The sequence below is a fragment of the Ambystoma mexicanum genome, chromosome 8 (genome assembly GCF_040938575.1).
Source record: "Ambystoma mexicanum isolate Mex_15411 chromosome 8, UKY_AmexF1_1, whole genome shotgun sequence".
Classification (NCBI taxonomy): domain Eukaryota; kingdom Metazoa; phylum Chordata; class Amphibia; order Caudata; family Ambystomatidae; genus Ambystoma; species Ambystoma mexicanum.
Genome location: NC_090929.1, coordinates 1,739,001,630 through 1,739,019,130, shown reverse-complemented (window position 1 = coordinate 1,739,019,130; position 17,501 = coordinate 1,739,001,630).

Here is a 17,501-nt window from a genome sequence, read left to right as displayed (position 1 = left end):
AGAACACCATACCTGGCACTGCCCTCTCAGAGCACTTCTGCCCTGATTAGCTAGGATGGTGATCCCTGCAGGTGTGAGAACACCACAGCAGGCACTGCCCTCTCCGTGCACTTCTGCCCTGATTAGCTAGGATGGTGATCCCTGCAGGTGTGAGAACACCAGACCTGGCACTGCCTTCTCAGTGCACTTGTATCCTGATTGCCTAGAATGGTGATCCCTGCAGGTGGCAGAACAACAGAGCTGGCACTGCCCTCTCAGTGCACTTCTATTCTTATTTCCTGGGATGGTGATCCCTGCAGGTGTGAGAACACCAGACATGGCACTGCCCTCTCAGTGCACTTCTATCCCGATTGCCTAGAATGGTGATCCTTGCGGGTGGGAGAAAAACAGAGCTGGCACTGCCCTCTCAGTGCACTTCTATTCTGATTTCCTAGGATGCTGATCCCTGCAGGTGTGAGAATACCAGACCTGGCACTGCCCTCTTAGAGCACTTTTATCCTGATTGCCTAGAATGGTGATCCCTTCAGGTGTGAGAACACCAGACCTGGCACTGCCCTCTCAGTGCAATTCCATTGTGATTGCCTAGAATAGTGATACCTGCAGGTGTTTGAACACCATACCTGGCACTGCCCTCTCAGAGCACTTCTGCCTTGATTAGCTAGGATGGTGATCCCTGCAGGTGTGAGAACACCATTGCAGGCACTGCCCTCTCCGTGCACTTCTGCCCTGATTGCCTAGAATGGTGATCCCTGCAGGTGTGAGAACACCAGAGCAGGCACTGCCCTCTCAGTGCACTTGTATCCTGATTGCCTAGAACGGTGATCCCTGCAGGTGTGAGAACACCAGAGTAGGCACTGCCCTCTCCGTGCATTTCTATCCCGATTGCCTAGAATGGTGATCCCTGCATGTGTGAGAACACCAGACCTGGCACTGCCCTCTCAGTGCACTTCTATCCTGATTACCTAGAATGGTGATCCCTACATGTGTGAGAACACCTGACCTGGCACTGCCCTCTCAGTGCACTTCTATTCTGATTGCCTAGGATGGTGGTCCCTGCAGGTGTGAGAACACCAGGCATGGCACTGCCCTCTTACTGCACTTCTATCCTGATTTCCTAGAATGGTGATCCCTGCAGGTGTGAGAACACCAGGCGTGGCACAGCCCTCTCAGTGCACTTCTATTCTGATTGCCTAGAATGGTGATCCCAGCTGGTGTGAGAACACAAGAGTGGGCACTGCCCTCTCACTGCACTTCTACCCTGATTGCCTAGAATGGTGATCCCTGCATGTGTGATAACACCAGACCTGGCACTGCCCTCTCAGTGCACTTCTACTCTGATTGCCTAGGATGGTGATCCCTGCAGGTGTGAGAAAACCAGACCTGGCACTGCCATCTCAGTGCACTTCTATCTTGATTGCCTAGGATGCTGATCCCTGCAGGTGTAAAACAACAGACCTGGCACTGCCATCTCAGTGCACTTCTATCTTGATTGCCTAGGATGGTGATCCCTGCAGGTGTGAGAACACCAGACCTGGCACTGCCCTCTTAGAGCACTTTTATTCTGATTGCCTAGGATGGTGATCCCTGTAGGGGTGAGAACACCAGACCTGGCACTGCCCTCTCAGAGCACTTCTATCCTGATTGCCTAGAATGGTGATCCCTGCAGGTGTGAGAACACCAGACCTTGCACTGCCCTCTCAGAACACTTATCCTGATTGCCTAGAATGGTGATCCCTGCAGGTGTGAGAACACCAGACCTGGCACTGCCCTCTCAGTGCACGTCTATCCTGATTGCCTAGAATGGTGATCCCTGCAGGTGTGAGAACGCCAGACCTGACACTGCCCTTTCAGTGCACTTCTATTTCGATTGCCTAGAATACTGATCCCTGCAGGTAAGTGTGAGAACACCAGACCTGGCACTGCGCTCTCAGAGCACTTCTATCCTGATTGCCTAGAATGGTGATCCCTGCAGGTGTGAGAACACCAGACCTGGCACTGCCCTCTCAGAGCACTTCTATTCTCCTTGCCTAGAATGGTGACCCCTGCAGGTGTGAGAACACCAGACCTGGCACTGCCCTCTCAGAACACTTATCCTGATTGCCTAGAATGGTGATCCCTGCAGGTGTGAGAACACCATACCTGGCACTGCCCTCTCAGTGCACGTCTATCCTGATTGCCTAGAATGGTGATCCCTGCAGGTGTGAGAACGCCAGACCTGACACTGCCCTTTCAGTGCACTTCTATTTCGATTGCCTAGAATACTGATCCCTGCAGGTAGGTGTGAGAACACCAGACCTGGCACTGCGCTCTCAGAGCAATTCTATCCTGATTGCCTAGAATGGTGATCCCTGCAGGTGTGAGAACACCAGACCTGGCACTGCCCTCTCAGAGCACTTCTATTCTCCTTGCCTAGAATGGTGACCCCTGCAGGTGTGAGAACACCAGACCTGGCACTGCCCTCTCAGAGCACTTCTATCCTGATTGCGTAGAATGGTGATCCCTGCAGGTGTGAGAACACAAGAGTGGGCACTGCCCTCTCAGTGCACTTCTATTCTGATTGCCCAGAATGCTGATCCCTGCAGGACCTGGCACTGCCATCTCATTGCACTACTATCTTGATTGCCTAGGATGGTGATCCCTGCAGGTGTGAGAACACCAGACCTGGCACTGCCTTCTCAGCGCACTTCTATTCTGATTGCCTAGGATGGTGATCCCTGTAGGTGTGAGAACACCAGACCTGGCACTGCTCTCTCAGAGCACTTCTATCCTGATTGCCTAGAATGGTGATCCCTGCAGGTGAGAGAACACCAGACCTGGCACTGCCCTCTCAGTGCACTTATCCTGATTGCCTAGAATGGTGATCCCTGCAGGTGTGGGAACACCAGACCTGGCACTGCCCTTTCAGTGCACTTCTATTTCGATTGCCTAGAATACTGATCCCTGCAGGTGTGAGAACTCCAGACCTGGCACTGCCCTCTTAAAGCACTTCTATCCTGATTGACTAGGATGGTGATCCCTGCAGGTATGAGAATACCAGACCTGGCACTGCCCTCTTAGAGCACTTTTATCCTGATTGCCTAGAATGGTGATCCCTGCAGGTGTGAGAACACCAGAGCAGGCACTGCCCTCTCAGTGCACTTCTATCCTGATTGCCTAGAACGGTGATCCCTGCAGGTGTGAGAACACTATGCCTGGCACTGACCCCTGAGAGCATTTCTATCCTGATTGCCTAGAATGCTGATCCCTGCAGGTGTGAGAACACCAGAGCAGGCACTGCCCTCTCCGTGCATTTCTATCCCGATTGCCTAGAATGGTGATCCCTGCATGTGTGAGAACACCAGACCTGGCACTGCCCTCTCAGTGCACTTCTATCCTGATTACCTAGAATGGTGATCCCTACATGTGTGAGAACACCTGACCTGGCACTGCCCTCTCAGTGCACTTCTATTCTGATTGCCTAGGATGGTGGTCCCTTCAGGTGTGAGAACACCAGGCATGGCACTGCCCTCTCACTGCACTTCTATCCTGATTTCCTAGAATGGTGATCCCTGCAGGTGTGAGAACACCAGGCGTGGCACAGCCCTCTCAGTGCACTTCTATTCTGATTGCCTAGAATGGTGATCCCAGCTGGTGTGAGAACACAAGAGTGGGCACTGCCCTCTCACTGCACTTCTACCCTGATTGCCTAGAATGGTGATCCCTGCATGTGTGAGAACACCAGACCTGGCACTGCCCTCTCAGTGAACTTCTATCCTGATTGCCTAGAATGGTGATCCCTGCAGGTGTGAGAACACCAGACCTGGCACTGCCATCTCAGTGCACTTCTATCTTGATTGCCTAGGATGGTGATCCCTGCAGGTGTGAGAAAACCAGACCTGGCACTGCCATCTCAGTGCACTTCTATCTTGATTGCCTAGGATGCTGATCCCTGCAGGTGTAAAACAACAGACCTGGCACTGCCATCTCAGTGCACTTCTATCTTGATTGCCTAGGATGGTGATCCCTGCAGGTGTGAGAACACCAGACCTGGCACTGCCCTCTTAGAGCACTTTTATTCTGATTGCCTAGGATGGTGATCCCTGTAGGGGTGAGAACACCAGACCTGGCACTGCCCTCTCAGAGCACTTCTATCCTGATTGCCTAGAATGGTGATCCCTGCAGGTGTGGGAACACCGACCTTGCACTGCCCTCTCAGAACACTTATCCTGATTGCCTAGAATGGTGATCCCTGCAGGTGTGAGAACACCAGACCTGGCACTGCCCTCTCAGTGCACGTCTATCCTGATTGCCTAGAATGGTGATCCCTGCAGGTGTGAGAACGCCAGACCTGACACTGCCCTTTCAGTGCACTTCTATTTCGATTGCCTAGAATACTGATCCCTGCAGGTAGGTGTGAGAACACCAGACCTGGCACTGCCCTCTCAGGGCACTTATCCTGATTGCCTAGAATGGTGATCCCTGCAGGTGTGGGAACACCAGACCTGGCACTGCGCTCTCAGAGCACTTCTATCCTGATTGCCTAGAATGGTGATCCCTGCAGCTGTGAGAACACCAGACCTGGCACTGCCCTCTCAGAGCACTTCTATTCTCCTTGCCTAGAATGGTGACCCCTGCAGGTGTGAGAACACCAGACCTGGCACTGCCCTCTCAGAACACTTATCCTGATTGCCTAGAATGGTGATCCCTGCAGGTGTGAGAACACCAGACCTGGCACTGCCCTCTCAGTGCACGTCTATCCTGATTGCCTAGAATGGTGATCCCTGCCGGTGTGAGAACACCAGAGCAGGCACTGCCCGCTCAGTGCACTTCTATACTGATTGCCTAGAATGGTTATCCCTGCAGGTGTAAGAACACTATGCCTGGCACGGACCCCTGAGAGCATTTCTATCCTGATTTCCTAGGATGCTGATCCCTGCAGGTGTGAGAATACCAGATCTGGCACTGCCCTCTTAGAGCACTTTTATCCTGATTGCCTAGAATGGTGATCCCTGCAGTGGTGAGAACACCAGACCTGCAACTGCCCTCCCAGTGCAATTCCATTGTGATTGCCTAGAATAGTGATCCCTGCAGGTGTGAGAACACCATACCTGGCACTGCCCTCTCAGAGCACTTCTGCCCTGATTAGCTAGGATGGTGATCCCTGCAGGTGTGAGAACACCAGAGCAGGCACTGCCCTCTCCATGCACTTCTGCCCTGATTGCCTAGAATGGTGATCCCTGCAGGTGTGAGAACACCAGAGCAGGCACTGTCCGCTCAGTGCACTTCTATACTGATTGCCTAGAATGGTGATCCCTGCAGGTGTAAGAACACTATGCCTGGCACTGACCCCTGAGAGCATTTCTATCCTGATTGCCTAGAATGCTGATCCCTGCAAGTTTGAGAACACCAGGACTGGCACTGCACTCCCAGAGCACTTCTATCTTGATTGCCTAGGATGGTGATCCCTGCAGGTGTGAGAACACCAGACCTGGCACTGCCATCTCAGTGCACTTCTATCTTGATTGCCTAGGATGCTGATCCCTGCAGGTGTAAAACAACAGACCTGGCACTGCCATCTCAGTGCACTTCTATCTTAATTGCCTAGGATGGTGATCCCTGCAGGTGTGAGAACACCAGACCTGGCACTGCCCTCTTAGAGCACTTCTATTCTGATTGCCTAGGATGGTGATCCCTGTAGGTGTGAGAACACCAGACCTGGCACTGCCCTCTCAGAGCATTTCTATCCTGATTGCCTAGAAAGGTGATCCCTGCAGGTGTGGGAACACCAGACCTCGCACTGCCCTCTCTGAGCACGTATCCTGATTGCCTAGAATGGTGATCCCTGCAGGTGTGGGAACACCAGACCTGGCACTGCCCTCTCAGTGCACGTCTATCCTGATTGCCTAGAATGGTGATCCCTGCAGGTGTGAGAACGCCAGACCTGACACTGCCCTTTCACTGCACTTCTTTTTCAATTGCCTAGAATACTGATCCCTGCAGGTAGGTGTGAGAACACCAGACCTGGCACTGCCCTCTCAGAGCACTTATCCTGATTGACTAGGATGGTGATCCCGGCAAGTTTGAGAATACAAGGACTGGCACTGCACTCCCAGAGCACTTCTATCCTGATTGCCTAGAATGTGATCCCTGCAGGTGTGAGAACACCAGAGCTGGCATTGCCCAGTGCACTTCTTTTCTGATTGCCTTGAATCGTGACCCCTGCAGGTGTGAGAACACAGGAGTGGACCCTGCCTCTCAGTGCACTTCTATTCTGATTGCCTGGAATTGTGATCCCTGCAGGTGTGAGAACACCATACCTGGCACTGCCCTCTCAGTGCACTTCTATTCTGATTGCCTAGGATGGTGATCCCTGTAGGTGTGAGAACACCAGACCTGGCACTGCTCTCTCAGAGCACTTCTATCCTGATTGCCTAGAATGGTGATCCCTGCAGGTGTGAGAACACCAGACCTGGCACTGCCCTCTCAGTGCACTTATCCTGATTGCCTAGAATGGTGATCCCTGCAGGTGCGAGAACACCAGACCTGGCACTTCCCTTTCAGTGCACTTCTATTTCGATTGCCTAGAATACTGATCCCTGCAGGTGTGAGAACACCAGACCTGGCACTGCCCTCTCAGAGCACTTATCCTGATTGACTAGGATGGTGATCCCTGCAAGTTTGAGAACACCAGGACTGGCACTGCACTCCCAGAGCACTTCTATCCTGATTGCCTAGAATGGTGATCCCTGCAGGTGCGAGAACACCAGAGCTGGCATTGCCCTCTCAGTGCACTTCTTTTCTGATTGCCTTGAATCGTGACTCCTGCAGGTGTGAGAACACCGGAGTGGACCCTGCCTCTCAGTGCATTTCTATTCTGATTGCCTGGAATTGTGATCCCTGCAGGTGTGAGAACACCATACCTGGCACTGCCCTCTCAGTGCACTTCTATTCTGATTGCCTAGAATGGTGACCCCTGCAGGTGTGAGAACACCAGACCTGGTACTGCCCTCTCAGTGCACTTCTATTGTGATTGCCTAGAATGGTGATCTCTGCAGGTGTGAGAACACCAAACCTGGCACTGCCCATTCAGAGCACTCCTATCCTGATTAGCTAGGATGGTGATCCCTGCAGGTGTGAGAACACCAGAGCGGGCACTGCCATATCAGTGCACTGTGCCCAGATTGCCTAGAACGGTGATCCCTGCAGGTGTGAGAACACCAAACCTGGCACTGCCCTCTCAGTGCACTTCTGTCCTGATTGCCTAGAATGGTGATTCCTGCAGGTGTGAGAACATCAGAGCGGGCACTGCTCTCACAGTGCACTTCTATCCTGAATGCCTAGAATGGTGATCCCTGCATGTGTGAGAACACCAGACTTGGCACTGCCCTCTCAGTGCATTTCTATTCTGATTTCCTAGGATAATGATCCCTGCAGGTGTGAGAACACCAGACCTGGCACTGCCCTCTCAGTGCACTTCTATCCCGATTGCCTAGAATGGTGATCCCTGCAGGTGGGAAAACAACAGATCTGGCACTGCCCTCTCAGTGCACTTCTATTCTGATTTCGTAGGATGGGGATCACTGCAGGTGTGAGAACACCAGACCTGGCACTGCCCTCTCAGTGCACTTCTATCCCGATTGCCTAGAATAGTGATCCTTGTGGGTGGGAGAACAACAGAGCTGGCACTGCCCTCTCAGTGCACTTCTATTCTGATTTCCTAGGATGCTGATCCCTGCAGGTGTGAGAATACCAGACCTGGCACTGCCCTCTTAGAGCACTTTTATCCTGATTGCCTAGAATGGTGATCCCTGCAGGTGTGAGAACACCAGACCTGGCACTGCCCTCTCAGTGCAATTCCATTGTGATTGCCTAGAATAGTGATCCCTGCAGGTGTGAGAACACCATTGCAGGCACTGCCCTCTCCGTGCACTTCTGCCCTGATTGCCTAGAATGGTGATCCCTGCAGGTGTGAGAACACCAGAGCAGGCACTGCCCTCTCAGTGCACTTCTATCCTGATTGCCTAGAACGGTGATCCCTGCAGGTGTGAGAACACTATGCCTGGCACTGACCCCTGAGAGCATTTCTATCCTGATTGCCTAGAATGCTGATCCCTGCAGGTGTGAGAACACCAGAGCAGGCACTGCCCTCTCCGTGCATTTCTATCCCGATTGCCTAGAATGGTGATCCCTGCATGTGTGAGAACACCAGACCTGGCACTGCCCTCTCAGTGCACTTCTATCCTGATTACCTAGAATGGTGATCCCTACATTTGTGAGAACACCTGACCTGGCACTGCCCTCTCAGTGCACTTCTATTCTGATTGCCTAGGATGGTGGTCCCTGCAGGTGTGAGAACACCAGGCATGGCACTGCCCTCTCACTGCACTTCTATCCTGATTTCCTAGAATGGTGATCCCTGCAGGTGTGAGAACACCAGGCGTGGCACAGCCCTCTCAGTGCACTTCTATTCTGATTGCCTAGAATGGTGATCCCAGCTGGTGTGAGAACACAAGAGTGGGCACTGCCCTCTCACTGCACTTCTACCCTGATTGCCTAGAATGGTGATCCCTGCATGTGTGAGAACACCAGACCTGGCACTGCCCTCTCAGTGAACTTCTATCCTGATTGCCTAGAATGGTGATCCCTGCAGGTGTGAGAACACCAGACCTGGCACTGCCATCTCAGTGCACTTCTATCTTGATTGCCTAGGATGGTGATCCCTGCAGGTGTGAGAAAACCAGACCTGGCACTGCCATCTCAGTGCACTTCTATCTTGATTGCCTAGGATGGTGATCCCTGCAGGTGTAAAACAACAGACCTGGCACTGCCATCTCAGTGCACTTCTATCTTGATTGCCTAGGATGGTGATCCCTGCAGGTGTGAGAACACCAGACCTGGCACTGCCCTCTTAGAGCACTTTTATTCTGATTGCCTAGGATGGTGATCCCTGTAGGGGTGAGGACACCAGACCTGGCACTGCCCTCTCAGAGCACTTCTATCCTGATTGCCTAGAATGGTGATCCCTGCAGGTGTGGGAACACCAGACCTTGCACTGCCCTCTCAGAACACTTATCCTGATTGCCTAGAATGGTGATCCCTGCAGGTGTGAGAACACCAGACCTGGCACTGCCCTCTCAGTGCACGTCTATCCTGATTGCCTAGAATGGTGATCCCTGCAGGTGTGAGAATGCCAGACCTGACACTGCCCTTTCAGTGCACTTCTATTTCGATTGCCTAGAATACTGATCCCTGCAGGTAGGTGTGAGAACACCAGACCTGGCACTGCGCTCTCAGAGCACTTCTATCCTGATTGCCTAGAATGGTGATCCCTGCAGGTGTGAGAACACCAGACCTGGCACTGCCCTCTCAGAGCACTTCTATTCTCCTTGCCTAGAATGGTGACCCCTGCAGGTGTGAGAACACCAGACCTGGCACTGCCCTCTCAGAACACTTATCCTGATTGCCTAGAATGGTGATCCCTGCAGGTGTGAGAACACCAGACCTGGCACTGCCCTCTCAGTGCACGTCTATCCTGATTGCCTAGAATGGTGATCCCTGCAGGTGTGAGAACACCAGAGCAGGCACTGCCCGCTCAGTGCACTTCTATACTGATTGCCTAGAATGGTTATCCCTGCAGGTGTAAGAACACTATGCCTGGCACGGACCCCTGAGAGCATTTATATCCTGATTGCCTAGAATGGTGATCCCTGCAGTGGTGAGAACACCAGACCTGCAACTGCCCTCTCAGTGCAATTCCATTGTGATTGCCTAGAATAGTGATCCCTGCAGGTGTGAGAACACCAGACCTGGCACTGCCCTCTCAGTGCACTTCTATCCTGATTGCCTAGAATGGTGATCCCTGCAGGTGGGAGAACAACAGAGCTGGCACTGCCCTCTCAGTGCACATCTATTCTGATTTCCTAGGATGGTGATCCCTGCAGGTGTGAGAACACCAGACCTGGCACTGCCCTCTCAGTGCACTTCTATCTCGATTGCCTAGAATGGTGATCCCTGCAGGTGGGAGAACAACAGAGCTGGCACTGCCCTCTCAGTGCACATCTATTCTGATTTCCTAGGATGGTGATCCCTGCAGGTGTGAAAACACCAGACCTGGCACTGCCCTCTAACTGCAATTCTGCCCTGATTAGCTAGAATGGTGATCCCTGCAGGTGGGAGAACAACAGAGCTGGCACTGCCCTCTCAGTGCACTTCTAATCTGATTTCCGGGGATGGAGATCCCTGCAGGTGTGAGAACACCAGAACTGGCACTGCCCTCTCAGTGCACTTCTATCCCGATTGCCTAGAATGGTGATCCTTGCGGGTGGGAGAACAACAGAGCTGGCACTGCCCTCTCAGTGCACTTCTATTCTGATTTCCTAGGATGCTGATCCCTGCAGGTGTGAGAATACCAGACCTGGCACTGCCCTCTTAGAGCACTTTTATCCTGATTGCCTTGAATGGTGATCCCTGCAGGTGTGAGAACACCAGACCTGGCACTGCCCTCTCAGTGCAATTCCATTGTGATTGCCTAGAATAGTGATCCCTGCAGGTGTGAGAACACCATACCTGGCACTGCCCTCTCAGAGCACTTCTGCCCTGATTAGCTAGGATGGTGATCCCTGCAGGTGTGAGAACACCACAGCAGGCACTGCCCTCTCCGTGCACTTCTGCCCTGATTAGCTAGGATGGTGATCCCTGCAGGTGTGAGAACACCAGACCTGGCACTGCCTTCTCAGTGCACTTGTATCCTGATTGCCTAGAATGGTGATCCCTGCAGGTGGCAGAACAACAGAGCTGGCACTGCCCTCTCAGTGCACTTCTATTCTTATTTCCTGGGATGGTGATCCCTGCAGGTGTGAGAACACCAGACATGGCACTGCCCTCTCAGTGCACTTCTATCCCGATTGCCTAGAATGGTGATCCTTGCGGGTGGGAGAAAAACAGAGCTGGCACTGCCCTCTCAGTGCACTTCTATTCTGATTTCCTAGGATGCTGATCCCTGCAGGTGTGAGAATACCAGACCTGGCACTGCCCTCTTAGAGCACTTTTATCCTGATTGCCTAGAATGGTGATCCCTTCAGGTGTGAGAACACCAGACCTGGCACTGCCCTCTCAGTGCAATTCCATTGTGATTGCCTAGAATAGTGATACCTGCAGGTGTGAGAACACCATACCTGGCACTGCCCTCTCAGAGCACTTCTGCCTTGATTAGCTAGGATGGTGATCCCTGCAGGTGTGAGAACACCATTGCAGGCACTGCCCTCTCCGTGCACTTCTGCCCTGATTGCCTAGAATGGTGATCCCTGCAGGTGTGAGAACACCAGAGCAGGCACTGCCCTCTCAGTGCACTTCTATCCTGATTGCCTAGAACGGTGATCCCTGCAGGTGTGAGAACACCAGAGTAGGCACTGCCCTCTCCGTGCATTTCTATCCCGATTGCCTAGAATGGTGATCCCTGCATGTGTGAGAACACCAGACCTGGCACTGCCCTCTCAGTGCACTTCTATCCTGATTACCTAGAATGGTGATCCCTACATGTGTGAGAACACCTGACCTGGCACTGCCCTCTCAGTGCACTTCTATTCTGATTGCCTAGGATGGTGGTCCCTGCAGGTGTGAGAACACCAGGCATGGCACTGCCCTCTTACTGCACTTCTATCCTGATTTCCTAGAATGGTGATCCCTGCAGGTGTGAGAACACCAGGCGTGGCACAGCCCTCTCAGTGCACTTCTATTCTGATTGCCTAGAATGGTGATCCCAGCTGGTGTGAGAACACAAGAGTGGGCACTGCCCTCTCACTGCACTTCTACCCTGATTGCCTAGAATGGTGATCCCTGCATGTGTGATAACACCAGACCTGGCACTGCCCTCTCAGTGCACTTCTACTCTGATTGCCTAGGATGGTGATCCCTGCAGGTGTGAGAAAACCAGACCTGGCACTGCCATCTCAGTGCACTTCTATCTTGATTGCCTAGGATGCTGATCCCTGCAGGTGTAAAACAACAGACCTGGCACTGCCATCTCAGTGCACTTCTATCTTGATTGCCTAGGATGGTGATCCCTGCAGGTGTGAGAACACCAGACCTGGCACTGCCCTCTTAGAGCACTTTTATTCTGATTGCCTAGGATGGTGATCCCTGTAGGGGTGAGAACACCAGACCTGGCACTGCCCTCTCAGAGCACTTCTATCCTGATTGCCTAGAATGGTGATCCCTGCAGGTGTGAGAACACCAGACCTTGCACTGCCCTCTCAGAACACTTATCCTGATTGCCTAGAATGGTGATCCCTGCAGGTGTGAGAACACCAGACCTGGCACTGCCCTCTCAGTGCACGTCTATCCTGATTGCCTAGAATGGTGATCCCTGCAGGTGTGAGAACGCCAGACCTGACACTGCCCTTTCAGTGCACTTCTATTTCGATTGCCTAGAATACTGATCCCTGCAGGTAAGTGTGAGAACACCAGACCTGGCACTGCGCTCTCAGAGCACTTCTATCCTGATTGCCTAGAATGGTGATCCCTGCAGGTGTGAGAACACCAGACCTGGCACTGCCCTCTCAGAGCACTTCTATTCTCCTTGCCTAGAATGGTGACCCCTGCAGGTGTGAGAACACCAGACCTGGCACTGCCCTCTCAGAACACTTATCCTGATTGCCTAGAATGGTGATCCCTGCAGGTGTGAGAACACCATACCTGGCACTGCCCTCTCAGTGCACGTCTATCCTGATTGCCTAGAATGGTGATCCCTGCAGGTGTGAGAACGCCAGACCTGACACTGCCCTTTCAGTGCACTTCTATTTCGATTGCCTAGAATACTGATCCCTGCAGGTAGGTGTGAGAACACCAGACCTGGCACTGCGCTCTCAGAGCAATTCTATCCTGATTGCCTAGAATGGTGATCCCTGCAGGTGTGAGAACACCAGACCTGGCACTGCCCTCTCAGAGCACTTCTATTCTCCTTGCCTAGAATGGTGACCCCTGCAGGTGTGAGAACACCAGACCTGGCACTGCCCTCTCAGAGCACTTCTATCCTGATTGCGTAGAATGGTGATCCCTGCAGGTGTGAGAACACAAGAGTGGGCACTGCCCTCTCAGTGCACTTCTATTCTGATTGCCCAGAATGCTGATCCCTGCAGGACCTGGCACTGCCATCTCATTGCACTACTATCTTGATTGCCTAGGATGGTGATCCCTGCAGGTGTGAGAACACCAGACCTGGCACTGCCTTCTCAGCGCACTTCTATTCTGATTGCCTAGGATGGTGATCCCTGTAGGTGTGAGAACACCAGACCTGGCACTGCTCTCTCAGAGCACTTCTATCCTGATTGCCTAGAATGGTGATCCCTGCAGGTGAGAGAACACCAGACCTGGCACTGCCCTCTCAGTGCACTTATCCTGATTGCCTAGAATGGTGATCCCTGCAGGTGTGGGAACACCAGACCTGGCACTGCCCTTTCAGTGCACTTCTATTTCGATTGCCTAGAATACTGATCCCTGCAGGTGTGAGAACTCCAGACCTGGCACTGCCCTCTTAAAGCACTTCTATCCTGATTGACTAGGATGGTGATCCCTGCAGGTATGAGAATACCAGACCTGGCACTGCCCTCTTAGAGCACTTTTATCCTGATTGCCTAGAATGGTGATCCCTGCAGGTGTGAGAACACCAGAGCAGGCACTGCCCTCTCAGTGCACTTCTATCCTGATTGCCTAGAACGGTGATCCCTGCAGGTGTGAGAACACTATGCCTGGCACTGACCCCTGAGAGCATTTCTATCCTGATTGCCTAGAATGCTGATCCCTGCAGGTGTGAGAACACCAGAGCAGGCACTGCCCTCTCCGTGCATTTCTATCCCGATTGCCTAGAATGGTGATCCCTGCATGTGTGAGAACACCAGACCTGGCACTGCCCTCTCAGTGCACTTCTATCCTGATTACCTAGAATGGTGATCCCTACATGTGTGAGAACACCTGACCTGGCACTGCCCTCTCAGTGCACTTCTATTCTGATTGCCTAGGATGGTGGTCCCTTCAGGTGTGAGAACACCAGGCATGGCACTGCCCTCTCACTGCACTTCTATCCTGATTTCCTAGAATGGTGATCCCTGCAGGTGTGAGAACACCAGGCGTGGCACAGCCCTCTCAGTGCACTTCTATTCTGATTGCCTAGAATGGTGATCCCAGCTGGTGTGAGAACACAAGAGTGGGCACTGCCCTCTCACTGCACTTCTACCCTGATTGCCTAGAATGGTGATCCCTGCATGTGTGAGAACACCAGACCTGGCACTGCCCTCTCAGTGAACTTCTATCCTGATTGCCTAGAATGGTGATCCCTGCAGGTGTGAGAACACCAGACCTGGCACTGCCATCTCAGTGCACTTCTATCTTGATTGCCTAGGATGGTGATCCCTGCAGGTGTGAGAAAACCAGACCTGGCACTGCCATCTCAGTGCACTTCTATCTTGATTGCCTAGGATGCTGATCCCTGCAGGTGTAAAACAACAGACCTGGCACTGCCATCTCAGTGCACTTCTATCTTGATTGCCTAGGATGGTGATCCCTGCAGGTGTGAGAACACCAGACCTGGCACTGCCCTCTTAGAGCACTTTTATTCTGATTGCCTAGGATGGTGATCCCTGTAGGGGTGAGAACACCAGACCTGGCACTGCCCTCTCAGAGCACTTCTATCCTGATTGCCTAGAATGGTGATCCCTGCAGGTGTGGGAACACCAGACCTTGCACTGCCCTCTCAGAACACTTATCCTGATTGCCTAGAATGGTGATCCCTGCAGGTGTGAGAACACCAGACCTGGCACTGCCCTCTCAGTGCACGTCTATCCTGATTGCCTAGAATGGTGATCCCTGCAGGTGTGAGAACGCCAGACCTGACACTGCCCTTTCAGTGCACTTCTATTTCGATTGCCTAGAATACTGATCCCTGCAGGTAGGTGTGAGAACACCAGACCTGGCACTGCCCTCTCAGGGCACTTATCCTGATTGCCTAGAATGGTGATCCCTGCAGGTGTGGGAACACCAGACCTGGCACTGCGCTCTCAGAGCACTTCTATCCTGATTGCCTAGAATGGTGATCCCTGCAGCTGTGAGAACACCAGACCTGGCACTGCCCTCTCAGAGCACTTCTATTCTCCTTGCCTAGAATGGTGACCCCTGCAGGTGTGAGAACACCAGACCTGGCACTGCCCTCTCAGAACACTTATCCTGATTGCCTAGAATGGTGATCCCTGCAGGTGTGAGAACACCAGACCTGGCACTGCCCTCTCAGTGCACGTCTATCCTGATTGCCTAGAATGGTGATCCCTGCCGGTGTGAGAACACCAGAGCAGGCACTGCCCGCTCAGTGCACTTCTATACTGATTGCCTAGAATGGTTATCCCTGCAGGTGTAAGAACACTATGCCTGGCACGGACCCCTGAGAGCATTTCTATCCTGATTTCCTAGGATGCTGATCCCTGCAGGTGTGAGAATACCAGATCTGGCACTGCCCTCTTAGAGCACTTTTATCCTGATTGCCTAGAATGGTGATCCCTGCAGTGGTGAGAACACCAGACCTGCAACTGCCCTCCCAGTGCAATTCCATTGTGATTGCCTAGAATAGTGATCCCTGCAGGTGTGAGAACACCATACCTGGCACTGCCCTCTCAGAGCACTTCTGCCCTGATTAGCTAGGATGGTGATCCCTGCAGGTGTGAGAACACCAGAGCAGGCACTGCCCTCTCCATGCACTTCTGCCCTGATTGCCTAGAATGGTGATCCCTGCAGGTGTGAGAACACCAGAGCAGGCACTGTCCGCTCAGTGCACTTCTATACTGATTGCCTAGAATGGTGATCCCTGCAGGTGTAAGAACACTATGCCTGGCACTGACCCCTGAGAGCATTTCTATCCTGATTGCCTAGAATGCTGATCCCTGCAAGTTTGAGAACACCAGGACTGGCACTGCACTCCCAGAGCACTTCTATCTTGATTGCCTAGGATGGTGATCCCTGCAGGTGTGAGAACACCAGACCTGGCACTGCCATCTCAGTGCACTTCTATCTTGATTGCCTAGGATGCTGATCCCTGCAGGTGTAAAACAACAGACCTGGCACTGCCATCTCAGTGCACTTCTATCTTAATTGCCTAGGATGGTGATCCCTGCAGGTGTGAGAACACCAGACCTGGCACTGCCCTCTTAGAGCACTTCTATTCTGATTGCCTAGGATGGTGATCCCTGTAGGTGTGAGAACACCAGACCTGGCACTGCCCTCTCAGAGCATTTCTATCCTGATTGCCTAGAAAGGTGATCCCTGCAGGTGTGGGAACACCAGACCTCGCACTGCCCTCTCTGAGCACGTATCCTGATTGCCTAGAATGGTGATCCCTGCAGGTGTGGGAACACCAGACCTGGCACTGCCCTCTCAGTGCACGTCTATCCTGATTGCCTAGAATGGTGATCCCTGCAGGTGTGAGAACGCCAGACCTGACACTGCCCTTTCACTGCACTTCTTTTTCAATTGCCTAGAATACTGATCCCTGCAGGTAGGTGTGAGAACACCAGACCTGGCACTGCCCTCTCAGAGCACTTATCCTGATTGACTAGGATGGTGATCCCGGCAAGTTTGAGAATACCAGGACTGGCACTGCACTCCCAGAGCACTTCTATCCTGATTGCCTAGAATGTGATCCCTGCAGGTGTGAGAACACCAGAGCTGGCATTGCCCAGTGCACTTCTTTTCTGATTGCCTTGAATCGTGACCCCTGCAGGTGTGAGAACACAGGAGTGGACCCTGCCTCTCAGTGCACTTCTATTCTGATTGCCTGGAATTGTGATCCCTGCAGGTGTGAGAACACCATACCTGGCACTGCCCTCTCAGTGCACTTCTATTCTGATTGCCTAGGATGGTGATCCCTGTAGGTGTGAGAACACCAGACCTGACACTGCTCTCTCAGAGCACTTCTATCCTGATTGCCTAGAATGGTGATCCCTGCAGGTGTGAGAACACCAGACCTGGCACTGCCCTCTCAGTGCACTTATCCTGATTGCCTAGAATGGTGATCCCTGCAGGTGCGAGAACACCAGACCTGGCACTTCCCTTTCAGTGCACTTCTATTTCGATTGCCTAGAATACTGATCCCTGCAGGTGTGAGAACACCAGACCTGGCACTGCCCTCTCAGAGCACTTATCCTGATTGACTAGGATGGTGATCCCTGCAAGTTTGAGAACACCAGGACTGGCACTGCACTCCCAGAGCACTTCTATCCTGATTGCCTAGAATGGTGATCCCTGCAGGTGCGAGAACACCAGAGCTGGCATTGCCCTCTCAGTGCACTTCTTTTCTGATTGCCTTGAATCGTGACTCCTGCAGGTGTGAGAACACCGGAGTGGACCCTGCCTCTCAGTGCATTTCTATTCTGATTGCCTGGAATTGTGATCCCTGCAGGTGTGAGAACACCATACCTGGCACTGCCCTCTCAGTGCACTTCTATTCTGATTGCCTAGAATGGTGACCCCTGCAGGTGTGAGAA